We start from the raw sequence: 11,279 nt of genomic DNA, 5'->3' as shown, positions 1-11,279 counted from the left end.
GAATTGGCCAATTCATAGAATTTCTGAGGAAGGATATTAGAGTCAAGAGAAAGAACAGTTGCTGAGGTGCTAAGGCAAGGCTTGACATGATCCAGAAGCTGAGAGAGACCCATGGAGCTGAAGACTAGTGATTAAGAGGCAAAGAGGTGAGAAGTGAAGCTGGAGAGGAAGACAGGAGTCAGATCATACATCAAAAAGAAATGTACGTAAGACCTACATTATGCAAGAATTGCATACAGAAATATAAATAAGATATGATTCTTATACAAAGAGATCTCCCAGTCCAGTGGTGAAATGAAGTTTTTTGGATTTGCTGTCAAAGTGGCTTGCTACAGGTGGATTCTAATCGTATCTCTATTCAGTCACTTTCCAGCTTGGAGGCAGGACGAGAAGGTCCTTAAAAAATGTGGGGTTTTTTTGGATGGATGGATGAATAGATGGACAGATGACACATTGAGAAAGTCCAGCTGGCTGCTGAAACACCTCACAAGTGACATTTTCATGGCACTGTCACTATATACAGATTCTCAAAATGAGGTATAATTTAATAAAATTCTCGCTCTCTCTCTGATGTTTTCAATTTTCTTGAATGAAATTGAATAATCCCAGAAGCAATAATCAAGAGTAGCAGTGGCATAAGTCACCCAGGAAACTAAAATTTGGTGGCCATAAAAAAAATCAGGGGAAAGGAGTTTCTGGGTTGTTAGAAAGCTAGATAGAGTCTCTTCAGGAATTCCAGTTCATGTCTTGCCCCCACCCCCCCCGCCTTATTTTATTGGAATGTCTCTCTTTTTGCTAACTTTATGTAACACATGCTCAAATATTTTCACATCTTAAGGATGTGTTCTTCCTTTAACCCTGTATTTCCAACTACTTATGGCACTACTTCTGTGCTTTCATTCTTAGACAAGCCTCTAGGAACAATAAACTATAGTCATCACGCCCACTTCTCCACTTTCCATTCATTCTCCAATGACTAAAATATGGCTTCTGTTCCTTTTTTTCCCCACTGAAATGGTTTTCTTTTCTCTAAGGTTCTAGTAACACACTTGTTACTAAACCAACTATGCATTTTTATCCCAATTTGTTGTCTTTTTGTAACTTTTGTCTCTGTTAACCACAGCGTCTTTCTTAAAATGAATTTATCATTTTCTGTCATGCAAATTCCTTCTGATTCTCTTCTTTTCTATGAGGCATTCCTGAGATCACATTTCCACTGGCATTTCTGTGGTCACCTAATCAAGCCATCAATTTATTTTGATTATGTAATTTTCTTGGACAATATTTTAAAATTCCACAATGCTGACTGTGACATATCCTCAGATGGCCCATTCCTGTATATCCAGCACCTACAACAGTTCTTGACAGTAAGGAAATATTTAATTAATATGCTTTGAATCAATAGGTGGGTATCTGGATAAATCTGTATGAGAAGTCACAAACTAGAAATCTTTGGGATGAATGTGAACCACATGTGTTTTGGGGGATCACATCATTACAAATATACTTCACACAAATATTTAGAGTTTTTAAAACCTAGATTGTAAGTTCTCTTGAAAAAAAAAAAAAGGGGGGGTGCCTGGGTGGCTCAGTCGGTTGAGCGTCCGACTTCAGCTCAGGTCACGATCTCATGGTCTGTGAGTTCGAGCCCCGCGTCGGGCTCTGGGCTGATGGCTCAGAGCCTGGAGCCTGCTTCCAGTTCTGTGTCTCCCTCTCTCTCTGCCCCTCCCCCGTTCATGCTCTGTCTCTCTCTGTCTCAAAAATAAATAAACGTTAAAAAAAAAAATTTGTTAAAAAAGAAAAAAAAAGGGGCGCCTGGGTGGCGCAGTCGGTTAAAGCGTCCGACTTCAGCCAGGTCACGATCTCGCGGTCCGTGAGTTCGAGCCCCGCGTCGGGCTCTGGGCTGATGGCTCAGAGCCTGGAGCCTGTTTCCGATTCTGTGTCTCCCTCCCTCTCTGCCCCTCCCCTGTTCATGCTCTGTCTCTCTCTGTCCCAAAAATAAAAAAAAAAAAAAAAAAAAAAAAAAAAAAAGTTGAAAAAAAAAGAAAAAAAAAAGGAAGCCTTAGTAACATCAATCCTACATTCTAGCATGGCGATGGTCAGTCGGAGCTGAGTTAGCATGTGTTGTCCAATTTGTCACTGTCAGACCGACTCCATCTTCCTCATATAGGTTACCTGCCTGGTCCCAGTAAGCATCTAATTAAATACTTAGAAAAGAAAAGAGAAAAGAAAAAAGAAAAGAAAAGAAAAGAAAAGAAAAGAAAAGAAAAGAAAAGAAAAGAAAAGAAAAGAAAAGAAAAGAAAAGAAAAGAAAAAAAACAGCTTGTACATACATAAACTATTTATGATCCAGACTATGTTACTTTTCCTCCAATTTTCTCATCAATTTCCTCCTTAGACATGTACCAAATATCAGTGAAGAAAAATATGAGCCATGTTACTTAAGCCAGAAAACAGGGGCCTTTGATTTTGCTCCCATTTACTTATTAATCTTATCAACCCTACAACATATCAATATACATCATAAATATCTCTGATTTATCTCTTCTCTTTTTTTTTAATTTTTAAAATATTTATTATATATATATAGAGAGAGAGACAGAGGGACAGAGAGACAGAGAGACAGAGCATGAGGAGGGGAAGGGCAGAGAGAGAGAGGGTGACACAGAATCTGAAGCAGGCTCCAGGCTCTGAGCTGTCGGCACAGAGCCCGACACGGGGCTCAAACCCACGAACTGTGAGATCATGACCTGAGCTGAAGTCGGCGCTCAACCAACTGAGTCACTCAGGCGCCTCTCCTCTTCTCTTTATTTTAGTCACACATTATCTGTTCCCTATAAATGCTATAAGCTCCTAACTGCTCTTCTGGCTTGTCCTTGTTGCCTCTGTATTTATCCATCTAAAAACATCCTGTGTGTCCTTCATGTCTCCATTCTCTGAGAAGCTTATCTGACTTAGGAGGAATTGCATCTATTTCTCCCTGTGTCTAGTAAATTATTATTAATGTAACATTTTATTAGAAAAAAAATGACAATAATTGTAGCCAAAATACATTAAGCAGTTTATATAGAACAGCACTATCCTAATAATATATGTGTTATTTTATTTGTGTAATATTCTGAGATAGATAAGATTATTATCAATATACAGAGATGAAGAAGCAGAGATACCAACAGATTTATTAATTTGACTAAAGTAGGGTTGGTGTTTAAATTCCACTAATCTGATTCCAAAGCATATAGTCCCTCCTAAATCTGTGATTGTTTACTCAACAAACAGCAGCAATTTATTATAGGGTTTTGATAATAGTTTCATAGTTTTTAAAATCTGTGTGATTAACAGTGATTGATATCCAAAAGGTCATAGAAGTTTGATGCCTATAATGAAGCATTTGCATTTAGGTCTCAATGTTATGTCATTGGCTTTTAATATGTTATTTAATGTGCTGAGTGATTTTTATCTGGGCACCCCAGGTTCTGAGCTACTAGTTGGTAGCTTAACCATACTTTGCGATTTTTTTTTTATTTTGGTAAAATAGCCAAGTCATATAGAATAAAAAGAATATGTTTCTGGACCTTCATTAGTAACTAGAAAACTTACTTTTGATTAGACTTATTTATTGACCATGAGATCCAGGTACAATAGAAAATGGTATGTCACCAGGAAAAGGCCACCGAGTTAAGTTACGCTAAGGACAAAAACAGAATAAAGACATTGTAAATTCAAATTTTTGTGGTTGAACAGTTCCAAATGTTGATATGCTGCCACTCTGAGTCTGCTTCTTAAAAGCTAAATTGAAGAGGAATGAAGGTCACAGGGTTAAATAGTTTGAGAAAATATAAGGTCAAGGTAGTAGCTGTAGATATAAATGTTGAAGATAACAGCACTTGTTGCCTCTACAACATACTTGACATTAACATGCTATTTTCTTAAGACATCTTCTCTTTGATATGCAAATTTTAAGTAAGCTTGTCCTTTTTTGTTGTTATCATTAATAAAATTATAACAACCCAAGGGCAGGTACTAATTATTATATCTCTTGTATCTATACGGTGCTTACTTAGCCCAGTATGCCCCCACTGGATACTAGAACATCAGGGTGAACTATACATCTATCAACTAAGAAGGAAGCATTTTCAACCCTGTGAGATTCAATATATTCAAGTCTCAACCTGATAATCTATAATTTAGAATTCGTCTGTCTCTGAGACTTCTTTTTTCCTTTTTGATATTGTGACTTTGAAGCAGGAATTTAATGATCCCAAATAACTCTAGTTGAATAATTGTATTTGAAATAAATTTGATTTGAGAAAAGCATTGGTTAAGCCCTATTTTTTTTTTCCTGGAGAAATATGTATTTAGACTGTCAGAGCAAACTAATAATTTTCCTTCAAATTTGTATTAATTTCTCACAGAAGAACAAGAGAGTAATCTTTGTTTATAGAACTTCTTTTGTGTTGGTGGGATGATTCATATCAAAATGCAGTTTCTGTCAGATGTGTCATTATAATGGAGGACTTCATAGTTCTTTTTGTTAAATTACAACATTATAATATGTGGTGATGTTTTAAGCTTTTTAAATGACAATGTAACTTTGTGAAACATTATTGCTATTAAGAGAATAAATCCATGCATTAGGGAAGTTCATGACACATTTTGAAAATACAGACGTTCTGACTCATGTATACTCTATCTTAACCTCCAGTTTAGAGTTGTACAATTAAATTCTAAAAATAGTTTATTCATCTTCTATAAAATGCTGATCCCACAGACAAAAGTTGGAAGGGTAGTGTTTAGTAGGAAAGGCAACTCATTTAGATGATAATAGAAGTTGATTTTAAAGGGTATTTTGTATTATTTTATAAATGAGGAAACGGAAACTCAAGTGATGTGCCCCAAATCATAACATTAAGTGGTGCTAGAAAATGGTTTAAAAACTAACCTGGAATATTCTGCTCCTATCTATGATTGCTAACTACCACTGGACTAACTTTCTTACAAAAAAAAACCACCATAAAAGTAGGGGGGGAATAATCAGCCAATTATTTTATAAGCATTGGACTGCAGGCAGCAGAATATTGTCTTGAGAGGGGGGCTCAGAGGTGGACACGACAACACTCAGCTTTTAGTTCTGGAAGAGGAGAGGTGCAGTACTGGAACCACAGAAATCCATGTGGAAAGGTCTCCTAGGAATCCTGGGTAATGAACTTTCACACAGGGTAAGAATATAAAAAGGTAACCAAAGAGCAGATGCTACAGAGTTGAGAACAGAACAGACACTAAAGTAGGAAAGCCTAAGGGACTCCATTTTAGAAAGGTTCTACTTCTGTTTTCCTTCTAGGCCTCATTTACTCATGTTCCGTATTTTGGCTCTGAATAAGCCAAAGAAGCTATGTTTCCATTTCAAGGGGGAAGGAAGGAAGTTAGTCATTCTCTGAGTTTTGTCCTAGGCTCCAAATACCTGATAACATCTAAGAAGAGCCAGATCCCAAACATGTTCCAGAACATTAGCTTCAAACAAACCTCAGCTGACACTGGTGTCAATACCCTCACTTTAGGTAATATATGGAATAACACCTATTGTTCACATGATATTCGCCTTTGATTGGACCCTACCATGGATTCCTGAAGAAACACATATCCTAGACCCTTTTCCAATATAAATCCCTAGCCCCACAACAACAACAAGAACAACAAATCATTCTCCTTTCTTTTCTGAGTCACCCAGACATTCCATTTGCTATTCTATGTCACTTAACGCTATTCAATAAACTCTGTTGGATCAAGCACTGCTGGGAGATGTTGGAATTCTGATCCAGACAGAGCAGAGAGACTTTAGTGATACTTTACTGCTGTTGGGCATGATCACAGGCTTATTTTATTTTTTAACTTTTTATTTTACATAATTTTAGATTCATTTCCAGTTGCAAATAATAATGATATAAAGAAACTGTGGAAAGTCTTCACCAGTTTCCCTATCGGTTATAGGGTTATAATTATAGTAATTGTATTACAACCTAGGAATTGACATGGATACAATCCACAGGACTTACTCAGATTTCAGTAGAGTGTATGTACTCTGTGCGTGTGTGTGTGTGTGTGTGTGTTAGTTCTATGCAATTTTATCACATGTGCCAGTTTATTTAACCATTCACTATTAAAGATCAGCTCCTACTGGGCAGGCAGACAACAGGGGCTCAGACTGCCAACTAGCCCTGCTTCTGGCTGTTGTCTTTTTAGTCCTATTGCTGCTAGGTGAGGGGTGGGGGGAGCTCAGATCACTGTTGGCCCCCAGTGACAGTACCTTGATGGGTAAATTGGGATTCAACCTACTTTCTCAAAGAGGAGGCTAGAAGATTACTTCTCTGCTCAGCTCTGCAAACACTACCTGGGGAGAAAAATAAGAGCACTGCCTGCTTCTTCTGGGTGGGGATGGAAAGTAAGCTCCCTGCTTCCCACCAAAGCTGTGCGTGGTGTGGAGATGTGAGCAGAGGGTTAGGATTCCCAGAAAAAGAAAGACAACACTTGGTTTTCAGGGACACACGAGAAAAGAAATCACTTTAGCCCTCCAGCTATCTTCTGTGATCAGTGCCTCTACTTGCCTAAGCATACTCCTTGCAGAACTTCCTAGAAGTGTCAGAATTACAAAGGAATGCAAAAGTTAAGGATTTTCAGGGAACAAAGGGAATGCAAAAACTAACAGTCTCCACCAGGCCAGGAAATAGCCTAACCATATCAGAGAAAATAAGTCAGTGCTAAAATTCCCAGTGCTGTTTGAAAAGTAAGCAAAGCCCTGAATTTCTTACTTGAGATAAGGAGCCCAATATGCCATCCAGTTTGTACGGGCTCTCAGAGCATGCCCACAGCATCCTTCTTTTCTACTGACAGTTACCTCTGCTTCATTACACTGTTTAAGTCTCCAGCCTACGAGGAGCACAGGCTTCATTACTATACAGGATACATGCACAGGCATGTTTTCTAAGTATGCCTCTGCACCCTTATACTTGCCTTTACATGCCATGACAAAGCTCTTCTTTCTGGATGGATATCCATCCTAAACGCTAAATAAAAAGAACCCAGTCACCCACTCACTCTTGCTTGTGGTTCATGGCTTTGGAAGTTATCACTGTGACCTCCTTATTTGTTGCAAATGAAATTTCCTTTGTATGACAACTCCACCTGGTCTATTGTCTATCTGTAAATCACCAAGGAGCAAACTCATAGAAGTTTGGTTACACCCAGAGGAAGTTCTGGGTGTTGAAGCTGGAGGTCTAAACTGCTAGAATTATGGGATTTCTGATTAACCAGGATAGAGTAATCTCATTTCTCCCAGAATCTTCTTCTGACAACTAAATAGTCCTGGCATAACAGACTGAATAAACATAGGAATACTGTGACAAGTGAAAGAAGATAGGCCTCCCAGGAACTTGGGATTTTAGGAGCAACATGGTGGTGCATTCTCTGTGATTCTTGTTGCCTCCCACACATCCTGGCTGGGGGAAGGGGAAGCTGGAGCTGTGGACGGGACAGACAAAAAAGCCTCTTCTCCTTAGCTAAGGGACAGGGAAAAGGATAGCCTAATGACAGGAAATCTTTTTTGGTGATACCCACCCTACTCCAGCCCCAAATCAGTGGGTATGAAAGGGAGGGCCTACGCCTGCGACTCCATCTTGTTCTGTGTCCTTCACCTTGACCACACCTCCTCCCCTTGAGTAACCCCCGCCCTTCACCTGCCTAACAGGACTCGGACCCCTCCCCAGCCAATCGGCTGAGGCCACAGCCATTACCTCACCAACTGCCCCTAGGCCCCAATAAAACCTTTGTCCTTTTGAAACTCGCCCCCCCCCCCCCATCTCACCACTGCGTAGCGTAGGTGCAGGTAGGGGATTGAGCTCAAGCTAGCTCGAAAGAAGACTCTTTTGCTTTTGCATCTGACTCAGCTCCCTGGTGGTCTTTGAGGATCACGAGTTCTGGGCATAACATTTGGGGGCTTGGCCCGGGATCCCCAAGACCCCCAAGGGACCCCCGACCCGGAGAGCCTGACTGGCCACAGTTAGTGTCTGTTCGTTCCGTCTTTTCTGTGTGAGCTCATTTCTGAAATTCTGGTAGTGCCCGACGTGGTCTAAGTGGACGCACTGGAGGACCACGGGCCGGGAGTTTCGGAAGACATTCCGATCCTCCCTTCTGGAGAGACGTAGAATCCCCTCATCTGTTTTGGAGGGACGTGGAATCCCCTCAAAGGTCTAAGCTAGCTTTCAGTTTTGCCTCCACGGAGTTGGAAGACTTTCTAAGGGCCCTCTGTTTGTCTGTTTCTGTGTTTCTCTGTTTTGCTCTGTGGACTTACTCGACGGACGTTATGGGACAGACTCAGACTACCCCTCTACCCACCCTCTTAGCTTAAGCCCTTCCTAGCCCCGCTCCCTCTGGAGCCAAAACCCATTCTTGCTTTGCAGGGGACAAAGAAGAAGGAAAACAAAAGTCTTACCCAGACTTCAGCAGCCCTCTACCCTGTCCTACAAGGGGGGACTGAAGAAGAATTAATTTTTCCTCCCCCGTATAACCCCTCTAGGATGCCGAAAACACCATCCTCCCCCTCTGGGGGAGGCAGACGCTGTTCTGAGAGCGGGAGGTGGAAACGCTCCAGTGGGAAGCCCGCCCTTTACCAGACAAAGGGCTCAGAGGGAGCAATCCGCCTCCACCGCCAACTCCACTCTTCTGCCCCTGCGAGCCACCGGACCCCCAGACGCGGAGGGGAATCAGCCCCATCACTATTGGCCTTTCGCCACTAGTGACCTCTACAATTGGAAAGCTCAGAATCCTAAGTTTTCCGAAAAACCGGCAGGGCTTATTGATTTATTAGACTCTGTTCTTTTTACCCATCAGCCCACATGGGACGATTGCCAGCAGCTTTTGCAGGTCCTGTTCACGACTGAAGAAAGAGAAAGAATCCTCAATGGGGCCCGAAAACTAGTTCTGGGCGCAGACGGGAATCCCACCACCAACCAGGCTCAGATAGATGCCTCCTTCCCCTTAATTCGGCCCCAGTGGGATTTCAACACGGCAGAAGGCAAGGAGAGGCTCCGGGCCTACCGCCAGACTCTAATGGGGGGTCTCCGAATGGCTGCTAGAAAGCCAACCAATTTGGCCAAGGTAGAAAATGTACAACAGGGAAAAGATGAATCTCCAGCTGCCTTTTTAGAACGATCATGGAGGCATTCCGTACCTATACCTCCATGGATCCAGAGGTTCCGGAAAGCAAGGCAGCTGTTATCATGGCCTTTGTAAACCAATCGGCCATAGACATTAGGAGAAAATTACAGAAAATAGATAGACTAGGAGAAAAAAGTCTGCAGGACTTACTGGTGGTAGCTGAAAAGGTATAAAATAACCGGGAGCCTCCTGAGGACAAGCAGGCTCGCGCCATGGCGGCTGCCAGCAGTAAGCAGACTCGAGACCTGGCCAGAATACTACTAGCTACCACTGCTGACTTCCCCGAGGAATGAGACCACTGTCTCCGGCAGCTGGCAGACAACGCAAGAAAAGGTAAAGGAACCACCAAGGGGGGGAAGCAGAGGCTGCAGAAGGATCAGTGCACACACTGCAAGGAGATAGGGCATTGGGCCCGAGATTGTCGGAAAAGGGCCAGCGGGAAGGGAAGCAAGACTGATTGAATAAAAGTCCTAGAGCTAGATGAACTAAGTGATTAGGGGAGTCGGGGTTTGGACCCTCTCCCTGAACCCAGGGTAACTCTTAAAGTGGAGGGGACCCCTGTTGACTTCCTTGTCGACACTGGAGCACAACATTCGGTCCTCCGCACCCCACGAGGAAAACTAGCCAGCAAAAAGTCCTGGGTACAAGGAGCAACTGGTATGAGCCAGTATTCATGGACTACCCGAAGAACAGTAGATTTGGGGACGGGCCGGGTATCCCACTCCTTTACGGTAATACCAGAATGCCCCTACCCGCTGTTAGGATGGGACTTACTGACCAAGATTGGAGCTCAGATAACTTTCAGACAAGGGGGCCTCAGGTCACCGATGGCAAGGGCCACCCCATCCAGGTCGTGACCATGAAACTGGAGGATGAATACCGCCTCCACCAGGAGGCGCTCCCGAGAGAGGATAATATAGACAGATGGCTACAAGAATTCCCCTCGGTTTGGGCAGACACGAGGGGGATAGGACTAGCCACTCACAGGACCCCGGTACTGGTAGAGCTCAAGCCAGGAGAGAGTCCGGTAAGGATCAAACAATACCCCATGTCTCAGGAGGCCTGGAAGGGGATCCAGCCACACATCCAGAGACTACGAAGCCTAGGGATACTAGTTACTTGCCAGTCTCCCTGGAACACCCCCCTACTGCCGGTCAAAAAGCCTCACACAAATGACTACTGACCGGTACAAGACCTCCGGGAAGTAAATAAGAGGGTCACGGACATACACCCAACTGTTCCCAACCCATATACTCTCTTGAGCTCCTTGGCCCCTCCAGGGTCTGGTATACTGTATTAGATTTAAAGGACGCCTTCTTCAGTCTGCCGCTGGCACCCCAGAGCCAACCCTTGTTTGCCTTCGAGTGGCATGATCTGGAGGAGGGCTACAGTGGGCAACTCACCTGGACACGGCTGACTCAGGGGTTCAAAAATTCACCCACCATCTTCGATGAGGCACTACATGAGGACCTGGGTGAGTACAGAAGGGAGCACCCTGGCCTCACCCTCCTACAGTATGTAGATGACATCCTGATTGCTGCCAACATGGCCAAAAACTGTGAGTGAGGGACCCAGGACCTGCTGGCTACCCTGGGGGCTTTAGGGTACCGGGCATCTGCGAAGAAGGCTCAGATATGCAGGGAGAGGGTAAGTTACCTGGGATATATCCTGGAGGGCGGACAGCAGCAGTTATCAGGTGCCAGAAAAGAAACTGTCCTAAAGATCCCTACTCCCACCTCCCGAAGAGAAGTAAGGGAATTCTTAGGATCAGCCGACTACTGCCGCCTCTGGGTTCCAGGTTTTGCTGAGATCTCCAGGTCCCTATATGAAGCTACCAAAGAGGGGAAAACATTTAAATGGGCTGAAAAAGAAGAAACTGCCTTTAATCAGTAAAAAAAGTCCCTCCTAAGTGCCCCAGCCCTGGGCCTACCAGACATTACAAAGCCCTTCCACCTCTTTGAAGACCAACATAAGGGAATAGCAAAAGGGGTTCTAACTCAAGCCTTAGGCCCTTGGAACCGCCTGGTGGCTTACCTGTCCAAGAAACTAGACTCAGTGGCTGCCGGCTG

The sequence above is a fragment of the Lynx canadensis genome, chromosome B3 (genome assembly GCF_007474595.2).
Source record: "Lynx canadensis isolate LIC74 chromosome B3, mLynCan4.pri.v2, whole genome shotgun sequence".
Lineage (NCBI taxonomy): Eukaryota > Metazoa > Chordata > Mammalia > Carnivora > Felidae > Lynx > Lynx canadensis.
The sequence above is the reverse complement of the archived record's forward strand: the minus strand, read 5'-3'. Positions refer to the sequence as shown.